The following is a 21,331-nucleotide window of genomic DNA, read 5'->3' as shown; positions in this document are numbered from 1 at the left end:
TGCTTGTTTGGTGTGTTTGGTGGTTGTAGAAATGGTTTCTATCAGACTTTAGCTGAGATTTCTGGGGATACCACACATGTCTTTTGCCCCCGGTACCGGCAGCGTGGGGCTTATTAAAGTAAATTTGTAAGAATCAGGAATTTATTTAAGTTTTTCTCTCTTTTTCATTTTCTTTTGCTAACTGTTTAACACGAACGTGGTCATTGAAGGCATCACAGTCGATGCTGCTGTTTCCTGTGTCTGTACAGAGTTTGATCTTCATCACATGATGTTCGTCTGTCTCAGCATCTGTTTCTCTGACTGCAGCTGTGTTTGGAACATCCAATCCTCCAACACATCAACTCTGCTGATCCTCTTTGAATCCTGGATCAGGAAGTTGAATATTTGGTCTTTAAGTTTCTGTCTTTAACTCAGTCGTACTTGAAGCTTCATGAGTGCAGCTCCTGTTCAGACAGGTGTTCACAGAGACAGAGTCACGATCAGGTATTAATGACCTTCGTGTTCCACATGTGTAAATGTGCACACTGCTGTTTGTGCCACGTGATGCTGCAGGATCTGTTAACATGATGGTAACATCTGCTCTAACAGCAGCTGTCACAGTTTGTCAAACGCCTCTCTGGCTGTTTCCTTCCTGTTCAGAGTTTACTTTCACTTCCTGAACTTGGTGTCTCTGACTGACGCTGATCGTCTCCGTGTGAAGCTCCGTGTTGAGGTAATGTTAACAATCTGTAATGTTTTCCTGGCTAACATCAGCTGTGTGCAGCTTAGTTCAGCACAAATCTGCCGCTCCATAGTTCACGGTAACGGACTCACAGCTGGACCAACGAGGCCGAGTGTGTCCGCCGTGACCTGTTAGTCTGTGATCAGAGTCTGAATGAGAGCAGCAGCAGAGTTAGCTGATGGTCAGCAGCTGAACTCAGAGTCGTTGTTCTTCCTGATGACTGAAGGCAGCTTTTCCTGCCTCCATCAGTCTGTGGAGGAGGTGGAGAGGAGCCGCTGCTCTCCCCTCACTGCCTCTCTGAATGTGTCCTGAGCTCGATGGAGAGACTCTGAGCTCTGAGTCTTTATACTCACAGACTCACAGAGAGGTCACAGCTGGTTTGATAGATTATTATTTATCACAGGTGGAGTTTAGACACAGATTAAACACATAATCGTCTGATTTTATAAAACTGCGTCACAAAGAGTTGGCTCCGCTCCAACAGGAAGTGATGTTTCCACCACAGAGAGTCATGTGACTGTTTCCTCCAGCAGACGGTTAACCAGTGTAGAAACACAGAGAGCTGTAACGTCACAGTAAGAGGACCGTTTGGTTTATGAGGACAGCAGCTGCTCACAGAGGAGACTCATCACAGCTGCTGTAACACAACGTTATTAAACATCTGTCTGTGCATCACTCTGATACTTACACATTATATTTCAGTAGAAGTCACTTTATTATCCTTTAAGTCTTAGTGAGATTTAAGACTCATTTCAAACACAGACCATCTGCTGTCATGGCAACAAAAACTGGTTTATTTCTCGATAAGAGTTTTCATATTTCTAAATACTAACCTCAATTTTGTCCTCACGGTCGTTTAATATATTTACGTATAAACTGTTGAATAGATGTATTTGACCAATAGGAATAAAGTAGATACAAATCAGACCTGAGTAATGATCTCAGCTCAGCCTGAGTCTGTGTAGTTAATCAGAGTTTAACATCAGGATGAAGTTAAACTCTGATTAACTGTCTGCTCTGTTAGATATAATCTATTCATGCTGCAGTTATGTTAAACTAACAGCTGACATTTAACTAGAAAAGTTCTTTATTAATCACATATTAAGATAACATGTAAATAAACTGCATAGTGATGATCTGTAGAAAAATAACAGTGGAGCCTTTCAGCTCTGAGTACAGGGTGGAGTTTGTGGTGCAGCATGTAGCACAGTGTAGATGGAGGCAGGTGGACACTTTATTCTTCGATCGTGGCTCAAGAGTTGGGAGTTCGCCTTGTAATCGGAAGGTTGCCGGTTCGAGCCCCGGCTCGGACAGTCTCGGTCGTTGTGTCCTTGGGCAAGACACTTCACCCGTTGCCTACTGGTGGTGGTCAGAGGGCCCGGTGGCGCCAGTGTCCGGCAGCCTCGCCTCTGTCAGTGCGCCCCAGGGTGGCTGTGGCTACAACGTAGCTTGCCATCACCAGTGTGTGAATGTGTGTGTGTGAATGGGTGGATGTCTGGATATGTAAAGCGCTTTGGGGTCCTTAGGGACTATTAAAGCGCTATATAAATACAGGCCATTTACCATTTGTCGCCCGTGTGTCTGCGGCTGCTGCTGAAGTATTTGTAGTTGTTTCAGCACAGAGAGCAGCGCACAGATTTATGGAGTGTTTGTGCTACGATTATTCAGCATCTCCATAACAGCGACTTTGACTCATGCAGTGTAAATCAATGTTTGGCTTGTGTTTGTGGGACTGAGGATAAACCAGTGGTTGTGGGTCCTTTTCCACAGCAATGGTTAGTTTGTACATTTCCTCTTTTCAGCTCCTGGTACGTCCAGCTCAGTGTGTTAGTTTGATTTCATGTAGGACACTGTTACAGCTGATAGGCAGAGCCACACTCGTCTTTTATTGTGTCTCAGGCTGCAGGTTACTTATAATTCAGTTTGTTAAATATAATTAATGAAGTTATCTGAATATGTTATCTGTGTCTGTGGTGCATGTTTGAACCTGTGCAGCCTTTGAGTTTAAACACTATCTTTACAGTCCACTTACACTCAGACAAACAGCAGCTTCACTGCATTTATGTTTGTCTGCTTAGACACAATCACTGCTGTTTTAGTGCCTCTGCTAAACTGCAGCTTACTCATGAAAGCTGTGTCTCAGATGGATGTTAGTCCAACACATCAGACACGACCTCTGCAGCTCTCAGTTGATGTGCACATGAATGATTTGTGTTTCCTCTGCAGGTGAAGGTAGAAAGTGTGTGTGAGCTGAATTGAGCAGCATGGATCAGTGTGAGGACAGAGAGGAGGGAGTCCCTCCCTCTAAAAGCACTCTGTGTGGGGAACATGAGAGCCAGACCAAAGCTCAGAGGTGAGATGACCATCTCTAACTGTCCATGACTCTTCTCCATGTCACAGCTCAGCACTCACATCACTGCTCCATCACTGTTCACAGGAAGAAACGAGGAACTAAACGCAAACATGAACCTGAACCCAGCTTTGTGTCCTTGAAGAGTGACTGGTCAGCACATCGTCCCATTAATTTTAAAGTCCAGCCTGTGTCTGCTGCAGAGAGGTGAGATGACCATCTCTAACTGTCCATGACTCTTCTCCATGTCACAGCTCAGCACTCACATCACTGCTCCATCATTATTCACAGGAACCAACGAGGAACTAAACGCAAACATGAACCTGAACCCAGAAAGTGTGACAGGTCTAGAAGTCCCCCCATTGAGTTTAAAGTCCAGCCTGTGTCTGCTGCAGAGAGGTGAGCTGTTAGTAACATGAATTGATGTCAGTTTCATGTCTGATTTAAATGAACTGATGATGTTGTTTCTCCAAACTCCATCTCTGGATCAGTCAAAGATCTAAAGACAATGGGGTAAATTTCTAACAGTTTCTCTTTTGTTAAAGACCAACACCATGTACAGCCTCAGCTTATATCTTAAAATCACCAAACCAGCTATGTTGTTTCTCTCTGTGCAACAGTGACTGATAATTTATTGACTAATAATCTGCAGAACAATATGCTGTGTGGATTATTAATGAACTAGAGAAGAAAATGTTTGGAGCTGAAATGTAATCATTTCTTAATCTTAAGTGGAAAGAAAAAGCTGACTGAGCTGAAATACACTGAATCATTCACCTGAAAGCCAAAGTGCAGAACTGTTGAAAGCTGAAGTTCAGACAGAAGAAGTTGTTTCCAAGTTGGAAAGTAGCTGAACATGTTTAAAATGTACATTTCATGTTGGAAGAGGGAAGGAGACTGGACCCAAAACACAGACTCGTCGTTAGAGAGTTCTCTCTGGGATGCTGGGATGGTAGCTCCCTTACTTAACAAGTGTGGGAGGGGCAGACTGGAACTCCAGGACTGACATAATGAATTAATTAAATAATTAATTAAATATGGCAATAAATAATTAAATGTGGCAATGATTAATTAAAAAAATATTTATGACACAAATACACAAAATACAGTTTTAATATTTTTTAGCCAAGAATATAGTTTAATCTTCATATGTGTGGTCGGTTTGTCAAGATACAGCCTCTTTGCTAAAAAAGTGCTTCGATGATTTCGGAGATGTCTGCCCAGTCTCACGGCAAAGCGTGGGATAGACCCGCTCGCCTCGCAAGCAATCCAGCTGTTGTTACCGGCGACAAAGCGCAGGCCCCGGTACACAGCTGTAATAACCCCCGCTGACACTGACTTCTTTTACTGAGGTTATATTTATCGGGGTTTTATTTCCTGATGTTCGTATGTGTCCTACGTGTTTCAGTCGCCAACTCTGAATTATAACTAACATTAAAAACATGTTTAAGGAGGAGAGAGAGCAAATAAATTCGATTAACAGCTGATCTTTGGGTTCTGCGTGACCTGCGTATAAACGCAGAAGAGAGATAACGTTGGTGTTTCCGTCATGTAGTAACTGCTGGCTTAACTGTACAAAGGTTGTTCGACACTATGAAACACATACAGACTTCATGATGTTCGGCTAATATTTTTATTGTGAATATTAATCATGAGGCCAGCACGTATAGTGGCTGTGTCCTGTTTTAAGATCATATATGTAAAATTGTTGTCTGATCTGCGTAGATCCAGCTGCTCAGAGTCCGTGGTTACCATGGTTACTGCATAATCAGCTGTAATGTAAACAGCTGGCACAGCTGTTTATGTTTTTCATCGCAAAAGAACTGTCTGAATGGTTATCTGACGTTAACTTGGATAAATTATAGTTAAGGAGTATCACAGATAACGCCCACATGAGCTGTGTGACTGTTCACCACTGCACTGAAATCAGTAGGCTATTACTGAAATACACATGCTATATCATATAAATAGGGAGGTCCTACTAACATGTTTAGTTTTAAAGGACACTTTCCTGCCTTTAGTCTCATTCATGAGCAGTATTAGTTTTCTTCTAACATCCAGAAGTCTGCACGATGTGTTTCATAGTTTGTAACAAACCTTTGACAGTTAAACATAACATGACCGAAAAAAAAAAAAAAAAATTAAATGAATAAAAAGAGAGAGAGAAAATCACAAATTATATGTTAACCTCATTTATTTTTAGTTAAGTAAACTCTAAAAATTCTAACATAGCTGGTGCTTAGAATACAGTTAAATAACTATTAAAAAACAGATGATGTAATATTTCTGTCCAGGTTGCAGTCTTCATGATGAACATGCTGTTGCAAACTCTGCTCCTCTCGGTGGAAATGCGCCTTCTCTTTCCTCTTTGTATAAAACATTTTAAAAGTCAGTTTAATCTCAAAATTCACTGTTAAATCCAAAACACACCAGATAAAGAAAAGCGAATAGTTCAGTCTAACACATGTGCCAGTGAACCATTAAACGTCTGTAAAACTCTGCAGTTATGAAACGTAACTTTAACCTCAGCCAAACCGATTTGTTCTCAGTTGTAAATAAAACAGCGAAGTAAACGTGACCCGACAGACAAAACCTGAGTGAATTTTTTTTAAATTTATGTTTTATTAGTTTTCTTATTTATACAGCATGTACAACAAATTCAACTTAATCACCGTGGGGGGGAAAGCAAAGCAAAACAACAACAACAACAACAAAAGAGACAGACGGACCAAAACTAAACAAAACACAAAAACAAACAAACAAACCAAGAAATACAATGATGTTATACAAAATCAGGCCTCCCATTTTGTACATATTTTAAACCATTTCATCCAATATTCTTCAAATGAGTCCGTCTGCCACTTTAGCCTAAAAGTTATTCTTTCCATAACAAAAATAGTATATATCACATCAATCCATTCATCTATAGTAGGAGTTTCCTCTTTAAGCCAAAGGCGAGTTGTGGCCTTTTTGGAAGTTACCGACAGCACACTGAACAAATATTTATCCGGTTTGCATAGATTAAGACTCTTTAGGTTGCCTAGGTACAATAATGCAAAAAGAAATTGTATTTTCTTTTAGAAGATTGTTTCCATGACCTTATGTATTTCCTTCCAAAATGGAACCGCATTCCCAAAAATGTGGAAATGATTTGCTGCTGCATGTCCACACTGCCTCCAGCATGTTGTATTCTGAGAATAATTGGATTTTTGAGCAGTAATAAAATGACAAATTACATTCTTCCAACTGAATTCCCTCCACGAGGGGGAGCTTGTTACTGACCACTGCTGCCCATCCCATTCCTCTCCTGTTAGGGATAGATTGCTCTCTGTTTCCCATCTTGCTTTAACATATCTTGTATCATGACCCCGTAGATCAGTGAACAATGTAATTTGGAAAGAATTTTTTGAAAAAATTTTTTCTGTTATCGACTGGGAATGACGAGATTATATATATATATATGTATATATATTCGAGAATGCATATAGAGATGGACCCTATCAAAAAATTATTTCCAAAACCTGAGTGAATTAAGTCCAGCGTTTAACCACTGAGAGCTAAAGCTCAGGTGAGGTTTCACTGCACCATCTTTTACATTTGGATAGTTTTATCAACAGTCAGTAAATGATGTTAGTGATAAAGAAATGTGTTCACAGAGAGAGAGTTATGAAACTTTATCTGAACTGATTTGCTGAGTTGTAAATAAAGCAATGACCTTTACTTGACCCGGGAACCTGATTGAATAAAGTCCAATGTTTAACGTCCACTCACAGTTATAGACTGTGACATCACCAGGTAACGTGGGCGTGTTCCTGAATGAGCAGCAGGTGTTAAACAGCTGACAGGTGAGCAGGATATCTGCAGGTAAACTGAGGCTCCGTCAAACTGATGGCTGGTGTCGTGAGGAAAATGTCAGCTTGTGCACGATATGCGATTAATTGTTGTTTGTGTGCAGAATAATAATGACAACAAAAAAAACATTTAGCAAACAGTTGGTGAAATTCTGAACAGGCATCAGCACAGCCACCTGCATCATTCTTTAGTGTTGTACATTATGCCGGGCTCACACTGTGCGATTTTTGGCCCATTTTGAGCCGATTTTTGAGTCGTGCGACTGTTTTGGTGATCGGCCTGATTTTGGCCTTCATCATGCGTCGTGCATCGTGTAGTGTACGTGGGGTAACGAGAAGCAATTAACACCCCACGACCAGCTCCTGATCATCAATCGCTTGGTCGTGAGGATTTCAAACCGGTTTGAAATGGTGTCACCGCAGCCACTCACACTTTGCAAAACATGGAGCAGCACGGCAGTGTGATCTGGACACAAGCGATGGAGGCACTTGTAGAACTATGGCAAGCTCACCCGAGCCTTTTCGATGTGGCCTCACAAAATGATCACGACCACAACAACCGTGAAAATAGTTGGATTTACACTGCTGCTCAATCACAGCTGCCTGATCAATGTTTTTCATTAGCAATTTAGCAAAGTTGATGGTGGTGGTGTGTCTGTCTGAGTGAAAGACAGAGAGGGAGAGCGAGCGACAGATTTAAAGTTATAACCTTCATGTTATGGACGCACAGTGTGAGCACTCAGGTCGCATCAGAGCATCGGGTCGTATAGTGTGAGACCTGCATCGTGACCTATGAACTTCTAACCCCTGCGAGTCAATCGTAGAGTTTGAGCAGGAGCTGAATAACGTGACTGAAAAAATTGCACAGTGTGAGCCCAGCTTCACCAGGTTAAACTGGCATAATGGTTTCTATCAAAACGAACATGTCAGTTATTCTCTAATTCCAAAAAAGTTCACTCTAACATTAAGACATGAGTAACAGAAATAATTCTGCTCTGACATTATAATCAGTGTTGATTCTGGTTGATTTTCTGTGTTTGTGAGCTGAGAGGAAATGAAAATGAATTTGTAACAAAAATCAGTTTTGTCCAGTTTTCCTGTAAAAAGCTGAACTCTAATCTAAGAGGATGTTACTGACAGGAAACAGCTGCATTACCTGCAGTCTGTGTGATCACAGCTGCTTCAATCACTGTATCAGAGAATTTATCATTGAATAAAACATGTTTGTGTCTGCAGAGGTCAGAGGTCACAGTCTGCAGGATCCAGCAGTCTGTCTGTGAGGAGTGATTACTCTAAAGAGCCACCTCCCGCCTTCAGTGCTGAACCTGGACCAACGAGATCAGAGAGCTGAACTCACTGAGTTACAGAAATAATTCTGCACTGACATTATAATCAGTGTTGATTCTGGTTGATTTTCTGACTGTGTTTGTGAGCTGAGAGGAAATGAAAATGAATTTGTAACAAAAATCAGTTTTGTCCAGTTTTCCTGTAAAAAGCTGAACTCTAATCTAAGAGGATGTTACTGACAGGAAACAGCTGCATTATCTGCAGTCTGTGTGATCACAGCTGCTTCAATCATGTTTGTGTCTGCAGAGGTCAGAGGTCACAGTCTGCAGGATCCAGCTGTCCGTCTGTGAGGAGTGATTACTCTAAAGAGCCACCTCCCGCCTTCAGTGCTGAACCTGGACCAACGAGGTCAGAGAACTATGATTTGCTCCTTTATAAGTTTTTGTTTGTTGTTAGAATAGAATAGAATAGAATAGAATAGAATAGCTCTTTATTGTCACTGTTACAAGAACAATGAAAGGCAGTTTGGCATCTCTCCATGTGTGTCAAATACACAGTAACGTAAGTATTTACACAATAACACAGACAAATTTACATTTACACAAGAAAGACATGTACAAGTTATACATACACGTGAGTACATGTGGATACACCCAATCATACATTATATGTGTGTATTTATGTAGCCGCTAAACTGGTAGACCTAAATCTCACCACCACGTCCGTACACATACAAGCAGAAGGGGGGTGAGTGGGTCAGCGCTCAGAGCACAGAAACTAAGCTGGCTTTGAACACACCATTTATTTTCATGAAAAGAGACAGCCAGAATCACAAATACAAACTAAAATCCCCCCTATACAATAAAAATAGTGTTCGCAACCTGCTAAAAACCCTGCCGGCAGAAATAACTATACACTAAAAAAAACAAAGCTAAACGAATATGCTAAGAACTCCCCCCCCACAGTCCTATATTCCCACAGTCCAGCCACACGTGGGCAAATGTTCCTTAGCTGAAAGAGAGAGGAAAGGAATTCCTCTTCAGGGATGGAAATCTCGCCAGCAGAAGACCAGGGAGGAGGCTTCTATCTCCTCCTGATGCGTCGTCTCCCACGGTCGCTATTCTGGCCGTCGGGACTGGATCGCCGGGTTCCGCTGGTGGATCACCGAAAGTCTTGTGGCGCCCCACAGTCAGGCCGTAGGTCCTTCTTTACGTATGCTAGCTTGCACACATTTTGTCTCCTTCTGCTCACTTTACGTGTGTCTCTCCTCTCGTCTCTGCGCTCGCTATCCCCCTTAAGTCAGTTTGGCGGCTGATAGGCCACCTCGGGGAACGCCCCCACCTCACAGGTGCCTACAATTGTCCACTTAGTCCACAGTGGAATATAGGGCTGCCACGATTAGTCGACTAGTCACGATTACGTCGACTATCAAAATCGTCAACGACTAATTTAATAGTCGACGCGTCGTTTGAAGCTTTGTAAGATCGCAAAAGACGCAGGAATAAGTAGTAGGATTTAAGAGTGTAATAACAGACTGAAACAGAAGATGGCAGCACTGCATGTACAAGGATGCCAGCTGCCGTTAAACCCCGAAGAAGAAGAAGCTCTGTTCATAGCCGGCCCAGCTCAGTTTTCAACAATGGCGGCAGCTAGTTAGTTTTAATATTACTCTTATTATTCTTTCTGGGTCACAAAATAAACGTTTAACATATTCTCAGGTGAGAATGTAGCTGTGTAAACCTCAAATATCTGCTCAGTTTATCAGGACATCACATATTTGTAAAAGCGCTCCGACGTTTTCGGAGACGTCTGTTACCCACCAGCTCGATAGCGAGCCGGGGTTCAAGGCTCACTAGAGCCGGTGAGAACACCGGACTCCCGGCAAATCGTTTTCAAATCCACCGCGGTCTTTTGCTACTCAGGTTAAACATGATATATAAGTCACTTAGATAACTTAAAAGTGTTATTGTTTAACTTTTTTCAGTTCCCACTGTCCTGAGTAAATCGGTTTGGCCGAGATTAAAGTTTTTACACAGCTGAATAAACGTCAAGCAGACAGCTGATTATCAGAAGTGTGAGATGCTCGAGAATCTACTCCGATGACCTGTTAGATTTTAGATAGCAAGGAGTTTATTAGACTTCACCAACACAATCTGCAAGTTTCATTAAAATGTAATAAACCATCATCTTGTCTTTATTTTTAGTTGCACAGACCTTAATCACTTAAAGCTGTAAGATAATGATAGTTATATAAGAGCAGATGCTGCTGGTGCAATAAGCTGTACGTTTTACGTCCAATGGATGATGATCTGATTAGTCGACTAATTGCACAACATTTTGCAGAAGTCAGTCTGTTTAAGGCTCTGATATCTATTCTGTATGACTTAAATCAGTTATGAAATGGTCTGATTTTCTCATATAGTATATTTAACAGTAATCTTTGTATAGAAGGGAAATATATATTCTTCATTAAAATAACCACTGGAACCAGGGTAAACTGTTAGCCTACCTGTATCAAAAGAAAAAAATAAATGTTGTTTTATAATCAGATCTGTGGTAGAAGCTGACAACTACAGGGAGGTTTTCTATGCATTTAAAGGCAAGCAGACCTATAAGAATAAGAATAAGAACAACTTTATTTATCCCGAGGGAAATTCTTTTGTCATGTACATGCTCAAAGCAGCAGGAGAGACAGAGGAACAGATGAAATAGATATAAGACATACAATATATGCAATAAGAATAGTGTACAGTAATATACAGAAGGATAGTGCAAGACATAGTATCGGATAACTCTAACAAAGTAATATACATAACTATATCCTGGTGAATAAATAACTTAACTATCAGTGCAGGCGGTTCTAGAAAGTGACAAAGTATTGTGCAATAGAATAAAGGGAGTAGCAGCATATGATGGGGGGATGAAAATAAATATTCAATAAGTACTCTTGGGTAATATTGCACGGTCTGGGAGGGAACAGAATAACATAGGTAATAGTCTCAGGAGAATCACCTACAGAGTGAGGAAGAGTTAAACAGTCTTATTGCCACCGCTACAAAGGATTTCCTGTGGCGGTCAGTTCTGCATTTCGGGGCAATGAGTCTTTTGCTGCGTTTGCTCCAATGGTCCATCATGGGGGCGTGCATGGGGTGGGAGGGGTTGTCCATGATAGAAAGAAGCTTTTTTAGCATTCTCCTCTCAGACACCTCCTCCAGGTTCTCAAGTCTGACACCCAGGACAGAACCAGCCTTTCTAATCAGTTTGTTCAGCCTGTTGGCAACAGCTGTCTTCACCCCACTTCCCCAGCACACAGCTGCAAACTATAGAGATGCATTTATCTATTTCAGTACTTTTCATAGACAAAGATCACAATGTGCTGTGAAAATCCAACACACACTATAAAATAATGGAAGTGAAGACAAATAAATACATTTAGAGACGACCCAGGTGGAAGATACAGAGGCAGGAAGGAATTGACAAAAAGGAGCGTTTATTGGTCCAAATGTAAAACTGAAAAATGAGGAAACACAAAGGCCATCTGTTGGGTCTGTTTTTACCACAAGCCCCGCTAGTTCTAGAGACTTATTCATCATGAAAGAAAACAAGACAGTCGATCGATTGATTACTTGCGCAAGGGAGGCCTCGTCAGTGTCCACCACGAAAATGAACCCCGACGATGGCCTCCTCTCGCTGCCTTTTATTGAGAACACAGTTCACACAAAACAATAGTACCCCCCCTCATAACCCCCCTTGGTTACAAAGACAAGGCACTGTATGCATATGTGTGTGTGTGTGTGTGTGTGTGTGTGTGTGTGTGTGTGTGTTTTGGGGGTGCGTTTGTGTGACCTCCTGATGACCAAAAGGGTCATAAAAGCAGGAAGCTTACAACACAAGAAACAGATCTTTCAGATAGGATGTATCTACAATAAAACCTCCCCCAACACAAAGTGGTTAGAGGTGTTCAGCATCAAAGGAATGACTGTGATAATACTGCTTGAAATAAGACTGTACAAATTTAAGAAACACAATGGCAACATTCAACAATTAGACCTAATATTTCCCCCCTTTTTGTCATTGTATATACTTAAATTTCAACTTATGCACCCTTTGTTTGGACAGAGTCAGTGTAGATTTCATTCATACACAACTCCTCTTCATTCACCTTCTATCGATGCAAACGTTCACAGTTAGTACATGTAAGCAGTTAACCTGCTTCTCATTGATCTCATACACAGTAAACTACATCCTACACGTAAGCAAATCAGTGTCAACAGTCCAAAAACAGGAATTAATATTTTCAAAAGAAGATGCCACCAAGGACCAGACATTAACCAAGCTATCCAGCCTTGTGGTGCATCTACTCCTGTTGTGCGATTCATTATGTATTCCTGCAAGTAAACACTGAATGTCACAGTCAAACAAGAAGAATCAACATTCTCAAAAATCATATGTCACTACAATCCAACTGTATACAGACATAGACATTCAAACACATCAGTTGACTTTATTGTTTGGTCCATGTGGCTCTCAGCTAACTTCAAAGCCGTAGCCTGGTCAACACCCTTCTTTATGACTCCTATCAACCCCCCAAATCTTCTCACTGTAGGCATCCTGTGGGGGTTAGAGTCAACTGGTGAATTATCCGCATTTACAACATTTCTCCTGTCCTGTTGTCCCCACAGGAAAAGCTTTGTAAAGGAAATTGGATCAAGGTGTTTTGATCTTCTTGGCTCACAACCCCAACCAGCTTAGATAAGTGTTCATGATGTAAATGTAGACAAAAGGCTTCTCTATTTACATCCTTCTTGCAGAGGACAAAAGAATAGGTGATGTTGTACAAATTCCATGGTAAATCTCCAACTTGGACTAATCCATTGCCCTTCATAAACATAGGCAACTGGCCTGTGTGCAGTTCATTTAGCTTTTCAATGTCCTGCAGCAAGTCAGATACTTGGAGTCGGACTAGCAGGTCTGTCGTACCAGAGCAGTTAACCGTCCCAGCTACTGGTGAATCAACCGTCCATTCAAGTTCAGAAGTTGAAAAGTTGGCAGTGTTCCAAGTACTGCTGGATGTGTTGCTAAGGCAAACAAATTGTCTCGCTCTCAGTGATGCTATATGGCCACAGTCCAGAAGAATGTGTAACCAGTGTCATCACAAGCATAACCATTGGTCTCGTTCTTTATGTGAGTGGTTGTGTTCACAAACTGCCACCAGTAGTTATTGAAAACCCAATGCGGGTACTGGGTGTAGTTTGCTCTGTTCCAGTGCTCTTCCTGTCATCCCACTCTGGGTCCACAGGCACAAGAAGGCGCACAGCACATTCCCAGCCATTCTGATGAGTACCTGTGGCTCAGTTGGTTTCTTCACCGGATTGAGACGAGGGGCCCTGGAGGCTTTCCCCCCCCCCTTTGTACCCGGTTTTCCTGCCACTTACCCCGAGCTGGCCTGGATGTGTGTCACCTTCTTGCAGTGCGCTTGATGTATCCAAGTGTTTCTTCCAGCAATCTTCACTGCTGTGGTCGTCGTCAGCAGCATCCGATAGGAACCTTTCCACCGTGGACTGGACCAGCACTTCCTCTCCATGGCCTTGTCAACATCCAATCTCCAGACCTCAGACTCTGCTCCTGCAGAGAAACAGAATCATCTGGCAGATCATTTGTTCTCAAGACTTCTTTATTTTTAAACATTTTAAGCATCTAATCTGCTAATATGCTCTCTCTTCTGCTTTTCTATCATCACTACAGAAGACTAGAACTCTAAATGCTCTAACATATATAATCTCAAAGAGTCAGACCATTCTCTGTTGGAGTAATCCTCATGTACATTCATATACATCTTAACTAATTCTATACAGTCTAACCATGTCCTGCGTGTCTCCCTAAGTCTTAACATTACTGTTCCATTAGTTCTCTCTACTAACCCTGCACTTTGTGGGTGATATGAACAAATTATATTTTTAGTGTTATCCCTAGATGTTGTGCCATTAATCTAATCACTTAATTTACAAAGTGTGGACCATTATCACTTCACAATACTCATAGTTATTACAGTTGGACAGCTCTATAAAGTCCATGTGAATAACTTGAAATGGGTGACTGGGTCTGGGGAATTTCCCTCTCCTAGGTCTCAAATTACCCCGAGAATTATGCTTGCAACATATCATACATGACCTGCATGACCCCTTTTTTTAAAGGGTATTTAATCTTAAAGTATAATCTTAAAGTATAAACTACTCATTATCTCCCTCCTGTTGCGACATGGCAAAGCCCATGGCGCAAAATAGCAGCAGTCTTATACAAATTCTAAGGCAGTATTGGTTTATCACACAGATAATAAACACCATCCTGCAAGCTCGCTCCTTCCGTAAATCACAACTGTTTTCCTGCAGTAGGTGAGTGACTATACATGTCTACCAGTGCACCTCGCATAATAGCCAACGTCTGCTGGTGTTGCACTGCTAAAACATTAACACCATGTTCTCCTAAAGTTGCCTCTTTCGTGATCTTATCTGCAAATGCATTCTCTAATGCAACTGGATCTTTCCCTCACCTCTTTGCTACACATTTGCAAATGGCAATTCTACTGGGTAATAACTCTGCCTCCAGCAGATTTTGCAAGAGTTTGGCGTGTTCTACAGGTTTCCCTGTAGAGGCTGTCACACCTCATCTCACCCACTGCACCACAAAGAAATGTAATGTAGCAAATGCATACTGGCTATCAGCGTATATTGTCACATCTTATTTCTCTGCAGCTTTACACGCTTCCATTAAAGCTAGCATCTCTGCTGCTCAAGCAAATATGAAACATGCTAGTTGTCCTGCACAGATAACTTTCTCACTATCTACTACAGTAAAACCTGTTTTAGTCTGTCCCTCTGCTGTTGTAAAACTCAACCCATCAACAAACCAAACCTTTCCCTCACCAAGTGGCACATCCATTAAGTCCCTCGGCTTACACTCCTTCTCTACGTGCTCTCTACACTCATGAGAAGTGCCCTCTTTTTTCGTTGGCAAAAAGGTTTGATGGATTCAAAATTGCGCATCACTTTATGATAATATGTGGTTATGAGAGTAACAGTAACATTAAAGACAATTGTCTTGTAGGTGACAGAAATGTAATTTTAGTCTGCAGTAATAGACATCTACCTCGTGTGGACCTAACAGTATCAAAAGGGTGAAATGAACTATTCCCTGAAACATTGTACAGCTTAAGCTGCTGCACATACTGATCTCACGCATGGAGGTAAAGCATAAACAACTAGAGCTAATCTTTTAGGATAGTAAGTTACTGGCTTCACTTGTGGAAAAAGTGCTGTTAGTTAGTTCACAGTCACCTAGCATTTGTGCTGTTCACAGAACCACAAGTCCATCGCTGGACCTCCTTTGCGTAGTCACTTTTTGGAGCTTGGCACGCTCCCTCGGGTTCTCATGTTCCAACGTTGCTGAAGATTTTAAAGGCAGAGCACGTCGTACACCTTAGTTGTCTTCCTCAATGTCAACATCGAAACTCTTTTATCTTATTTAAGATTTTGCTCTGCAGAGTCTCCTCATGACGATCTCCTGGAAGCCCAGTAGCACAGCTCTCTGTGCTGAAGGTGATCTCCGATCCACCTGAAGACTCTCTCCAGGCCTCAGCTTCCGTCTTATGGACGATCCTCTCAGTCACTCCTTCTCGTCATGGCATCTCACGACATCTGCAAATTAAAATGACACTCCTCTCGCCACATGGCTTCCGCCATGTGTCAACTCCCCAATGAGACATGTACAAGAATGTTGTACAGTCTCCCTAAAACAATCTCCAGGGTTTGTCTCTTGGAGCAGCCATACTCCAACCTGTAACCCTGTGTAAAAACATCAGTCAGCAATTAAATGTTTAGCTTGTCTAACTCTCAGCTCCACCTGGAGCCTGTATCCTAGAAGACAAAGTCTATAAATCAAACTTCACATTTTCAACCAACTATAGATCATAAGAGTAATAAAGTATTCAGCATAAAAGACAAATATCATGTGCAGGTTTTCTCCAATCATTAAATCACTATTATTATCATAATTTGTCCCAAATCATGAATCATCCCAATTTATTCCACAATTTAATCGGTGACTTTCCTTAAGCAATGTCACTCCACTCGTTTTATCACTGTGAGCTCAATAGTGGCCAGCTAATGAGCCCCATATTCAACTATTTTGTAACCACTGCACATTTGTTCAATTGTCACTTGTCTGTTAGTGCTGAATCCTTTACAAGCACTCTTAAAGAAAAACAAACATTAGCCAAACACACGGTTCAACCTGGTGGTCAGGCATCAGCCATCCAGATTCCAGAGATGCTGTCAAAGGTCATAAAGTTAACACTCTGCTGTAAAAAGAAGTAACACTGGTTTCAAACAGTGTCACACTGTATTCACTTCTCCCTTGTAACATTCATATTTTCTCCACAACACAGTGTAATTTCATCATCAACACACAGCCTGTAACCACAGTTTTCTTCACACAAAATCTCAGTAATCCTGTGGTAGAAAAACATCATTAAGTTGTGTCCTGTTATAAATCACATGATCAAATCACATGATTAACCATCTGCTTTAAAAAGAAATGTAAATGTTACCGCTGTGCAGGTGTATACACTCTTTCTCACAGTAATCTCTGTGAGCAACACAAGGTAGTTAATAACACACCCATGGTGAATTCACAGACACAGGAAAATTTAAACTAAAAAAGGTTAAATTTACAGAATTCACATAGTTATGTGACCCAAGTTTCCTCCTGTGGTCTCCTTCTGCTCCTGCAACAGAAAACACACACAGAGATGCATCCATACCTTTGTCAGGTGGGGGTTAACTTCGCACAATGGTGTTAAGTCAGTCAGTCTCGTCAGCTTTTGTCAGTCAGTTAGTTCCCCATTTATTTTAAAATTCTCACTCATTCACGCAGTCATCCATTCTTTCTTTGCTGGTAGTGGAAACTATCGTTGCATTTTCATTTCCACCCACAGCAAAATGACGTCATTTCAAAAGAAAAAAAACATTTAGACTGGATTACCTCGCTGAATCCTTTTTGGCAGGGACTTGTTTTCTGATTGTCCCAAATACGTGGCTTTCTCCTGAGCCCATTTTAATTTTGGAGAAACTCACTTTGCAACAGTTTTCTCGGCAACGAGTCGTATAGCGCTTCTGTTCTAATCGTGCAGATCTGCTCAAACAGAGATCATCAAACGAAACTTTCAGTGCACCATGAAAGTAACAAAATAAAAGAAAGGAAAGAAAATAAAGGAAAGCAAAGGAAAGAAAGGCCTTGTTTAAGTCATGACACGTGTTTTTCATGCCAGGGGGATAAATTGTAACAACCCAATTGGCAGGCTCAACTTATTAACAAAAGACAAATCAACAGCTAGATCAATCTCAAACGCTCATCCAATCAGCCACACACAACATACAGCACAACCCTGTTGTCTCATCACATAATAAGTTTCTTCTCATGTATCCAAATATGTGCCATGGTAAAACTTCTTCACACACCAGAAACTCACAATCAGCTCACTCATTTAAGACCCCTCATCAGCATTCTGTTTCCTCTATGATGCAGTCATCTGTCCTCCTATAATATTCAGTCCACTAGTCTATGTATCACTTTCATCTTACTAGTGACTTGGACAAGATGACAAACAGAATCTCATGCTTAAGATGCTGCCTGGTCTTCATGAGTATCATTTATTGTGTATGCATGTAGGGTTAGTATAGTTAATGCTTTTTCTGTATGTTTTTTGTGTTCCTCTCTCATCACATTTTCATTAATCTCATCACTGCTTAAAACAACACACACATCTCTCTCTCTCTCTCAAAAACAGAAAGTAGCATTACAGCTGTTTCAGGCAGAGAAACACCAAACACTCTTCATACTATCATTCACCAACACAACTATTTTATCTCTTTTTGTCCACTGGGCAGATGACCTGCAGAATCACGTCTGCCCCAGCTGGATACCTTTTCACACACACACCGTGATGTCAGACACGCTCACACTCACTTCTGCTTAGAGCACAATTTCACTTCATTCTTCAACAAACCACACACCACGTGCTGCCCAATAAAAACTTTGCAGTGTATTTCATCCTCTTTCAAGGCAGACTTACTCAGTTTATTCTCAATTATAACAATTCTTTCAAGTTTGCGGCAGGCAACACCTTACCTCAAAACCCAGGCTACATGTACACAACAGGTCACAGAATGCTGTTAACACCGCGTAGGTTTCCTTCTGTGTTGCTGCGTTCACTTTACTGGCACTCACACACACATACGCTCATTCACACTCTTTTTAGGCCTATAACCTCCCTTACCGCGGCGAGCTCTTTCCTCCTTACCATTGGTGGAGAAACCATACACTCAACGCCCTTAACTGCGGAGAACCTTTTTTTATATTTATAGAGCTCTATCCTCCTTTCGGTGGAGAAACCGTCCTTACCCTCCTTCTATTCGGTGGAGTAACCTCTTTAAACATCCTTCGGTGGAGAAACCGGCTTAACCCTCCTTAAATAAATCAAAAAGATTAAAACAAAAAGAAAAACACTGGCGGAGAAGCCAGGTAGCTTGCGTCTATACGCACAGCTTGCGCACTCACGTACCTGCTTTAACGCACGGGCACGTAGCCGCTCTCTAAGGCCTTCTGTACTCACTGTTTGTGTTGTTTTCGTTCGTTTCGAGGGGAGTTCAGGCGCAAACCCTCCGGCCTGGTGACAAAGTAAGTACCAGGGCTTCCGTCAAGCGTCCCAGACGCTGGCTGCTAGCAGACTGCGGTGGCGTCCTCTCCCTCTCCTCGGTGGATGCTATGTGTTAGGATCCGGCTCGAAGGACCAAATAAATGTTGGGTCTGTTTTTACCACAAGCCCCGCTAGTTCTAGAGACTTATTCATCATGAAAGAAAACAAGACAGTCGATCGATTGATTACTTGCGCAAGGGAGGCCTCGTCTGTGTCCACCACGAAAATGAACCCCGACGATGGCCTCCTCTCGCTGCCTTTTATTGAGAACACAGTTCACACAAAACAATAGTACCTCCCCTCATAACCCCCCTTGGTTACAAAGACAAGGCACTGTATGCATGTGTGTGTGTGTGTGTGTGTGTGTGTTTGTTTGTGTGTGTGTGTGTGTTTTGGGGGTGTGTTTGTGTGACCTCCTGATGACCAAAAGGGTCATAAAAGCAGGAAGCTTACAACACAAGAAACAGATCTTTCAGATAGGATGTATCTACAATAAATCCTCCCCCAACACAAAGTGGTTAGAGGTGTTCAGGATCAAAGGAATGGCTTTGATAATACTGCTTGAAATAAGACTGTACAAATTTAAGAAACACAATGGCAACATTCAACAATTAGACCTAACACCATCAAACAGAAATCCAAAGCAGGTACAGGAAAAGAGGACAGTATATACCCTGGGAGCTACCTACAAACAAGAGACAGGTGGGAGCAAAGCACAGGTGCAGACGGTGAGAGACAAGCTGATTGGACGGTGTGTATGTGTCAGGATTGGTGTTTTTTTTTTTTTTTTATTGTTACTGGATGGTATTGCTGCTGTTGGTTATTGTCAGGTTAAGGATTTGGATTAAGGGTTACAGACTTAAAAAACAGCAAACTATTAAAAAGCAGGTAAACAGATTCCGCAAAAGCATCTAAAGACAAACCATCAAAACTACTCTTTACGTTTGGAAACCATCGTCATAAATTCACTCTTACTTTGGCTGTTTTATTCCACCACGATAAAATCAAAGTTTCATGCACAGCTCTTTCTCTCTCTTAGTGTAGTCAGAAACCAAATTTCTGTTTTCTGCATTAATTGCTTTCTGTCACAAAGTGGGATGGACTCAAGCGCAGACGAGGCAGCTAAAATACAGTTCGTTTTATTGGTACACAATACCAGGTGCGACTATATACAAGTGAGAGGGCAAGGGGGATCCTGGGCACAGGGAAATCCGGAAACGGAGCTCTTCACACACTAGGGAATCCAAAAACACAGCACACCAGCAACTTAGAACACCCAGGGCTCCAAGGGAAAAGGTATTCCTGTTCACAGAAAACAAGCGATTGATCTCACAAAGCAACAACGCGAAAAGACAACTAGAAACTAGTACTCCAGTGCTTACTGCCGAGGTTACTCAATAGTCCAGCGACGAGATGTTTCCAGCCACTGCCTTAAGGATGCTGGTTAAGCGATGAGCCACAGGTGTGTAATTATTCACAGGTGCGAGAGCCAGGGGCGGAGAGCCCGCAATGAGCTCCGCCCTGGCGAGACAAGGCAAGCGTGAGAGAAAGATAAACAAGAAACATATGCAGCCAACCTGAGTTAGCCGGGGAGAACACGGGGACCATGACACTTGCTGTTTATGCAGCAGTCTACTGTTGTGTACAGTGCTGTTGAACGCTTTTTTTTTTTTAAATAACCTCCGACAAGAAAGCCTAATTTCTGCTGTTCAATACCAAAGAATTGTAAACTTTTTGCCAAATTGCAAAACCCTTAGCTGTGTCTCTAATCAAACCGCTGTAACTTCACTTGAGCAGCATCAGGTAATGTTCATATGTTTATTCATGGTTTTCTTCATTTTTTTTTCTGGTGCAGAATATTTTTAAGGTTATCTGCTATAAAAAAAAAAAAGGCCAGTAAAATCTCCTTCATGTTTTTCTCTTTTATCCTCAGTTACTTTGAAACAAAGGCAACTACCGGGATTCTTATGTAACACACCCCAAGCAAGAGGGCGGCTGATAGATTATGTCTGGTTCTGAAAAAAACAGATAAATCATGAGATGGATGACAGGTAGTGTGTTTCCTCTCTCGCTTCTGCCAGATCTTTATTTAAACACATTCATATGTTCACAGCAGGTTGCAAAAACTTCTTAACATCTCTGTCTCACATTCCTAAAGCCCAAAATCAGAATAAACTAAAATAGTATGAACAAAAATCCAAACAGTCATCTCTGTTGTTTGTTACTAAGAGCTAAAAATTACACTTTTTTCACACATAGTTTGATAAAGCAAGCATTCCAGTACTGTACCATATACTAATGGCGTATCTGTATAGTGGAAATCTCCACATCAACATTGCAGAGCGATCAGAAATATTATAGGCAGTGTT

At 41.5% G+C, this 21,331-nt stretch overlaps 1 long non-coding RNA gene across 2 annotated transcripts; it reads left to right on the top strand.

The window, feature by feature from the left end:
- The first annotated feature begins 2,393 nt into the window (after positions 1-2,393).
- Positions 2,394-20,956, top strand: LOC106097540 (proteoglycan 4). 2 transcript variants are annotated; one of them, XR_003217540.1, is made up of 6 exons: positions 2,394-3,074; positions 3,159-3,278; positions 3,363-3,470; positions 8,159-8,260; positions 8,516-8,617; positions 20,896-20,956. It is a non-coding gene; the product is annotated as a proteoglycan 4 (long non-coding RNA). The 2 variants fall into 2 exon arrangements; XR_002060013.2 differs by lacking the exons at positions 8,159-8,260; positions 20,896-20,956 and adding an exon at positions 14,540-14,558 and having other exon boundaries at positions 2,418-3,074.
- The last annotated feature ends 375 nt before the right edge of the window (positions 20,957-21,331 follow it).

This window comes from Oreochromis niloticus, unplaced genomic scaffold (genome assembly GCF_001858045.2).
Source record: "Oreochromis niloticus isolate F11D_XX unplaced genomic scaffold, O_niloticus_UMD_NMBU tig00001593_pilon, whole genome shotgun sequence".
Taxonomy (NCBI): Eukaryota; Metazoa; Chordata; class Actinopteri; order Cichliformes; family Cichlidae; genus Oreochromis; species Oreochromis niloticus.
The sequence above is the reverse complement of the archived record's forward strand: the minus strand, read 5'-3'. Positions and strand labels throughout refer to the sequence as shown.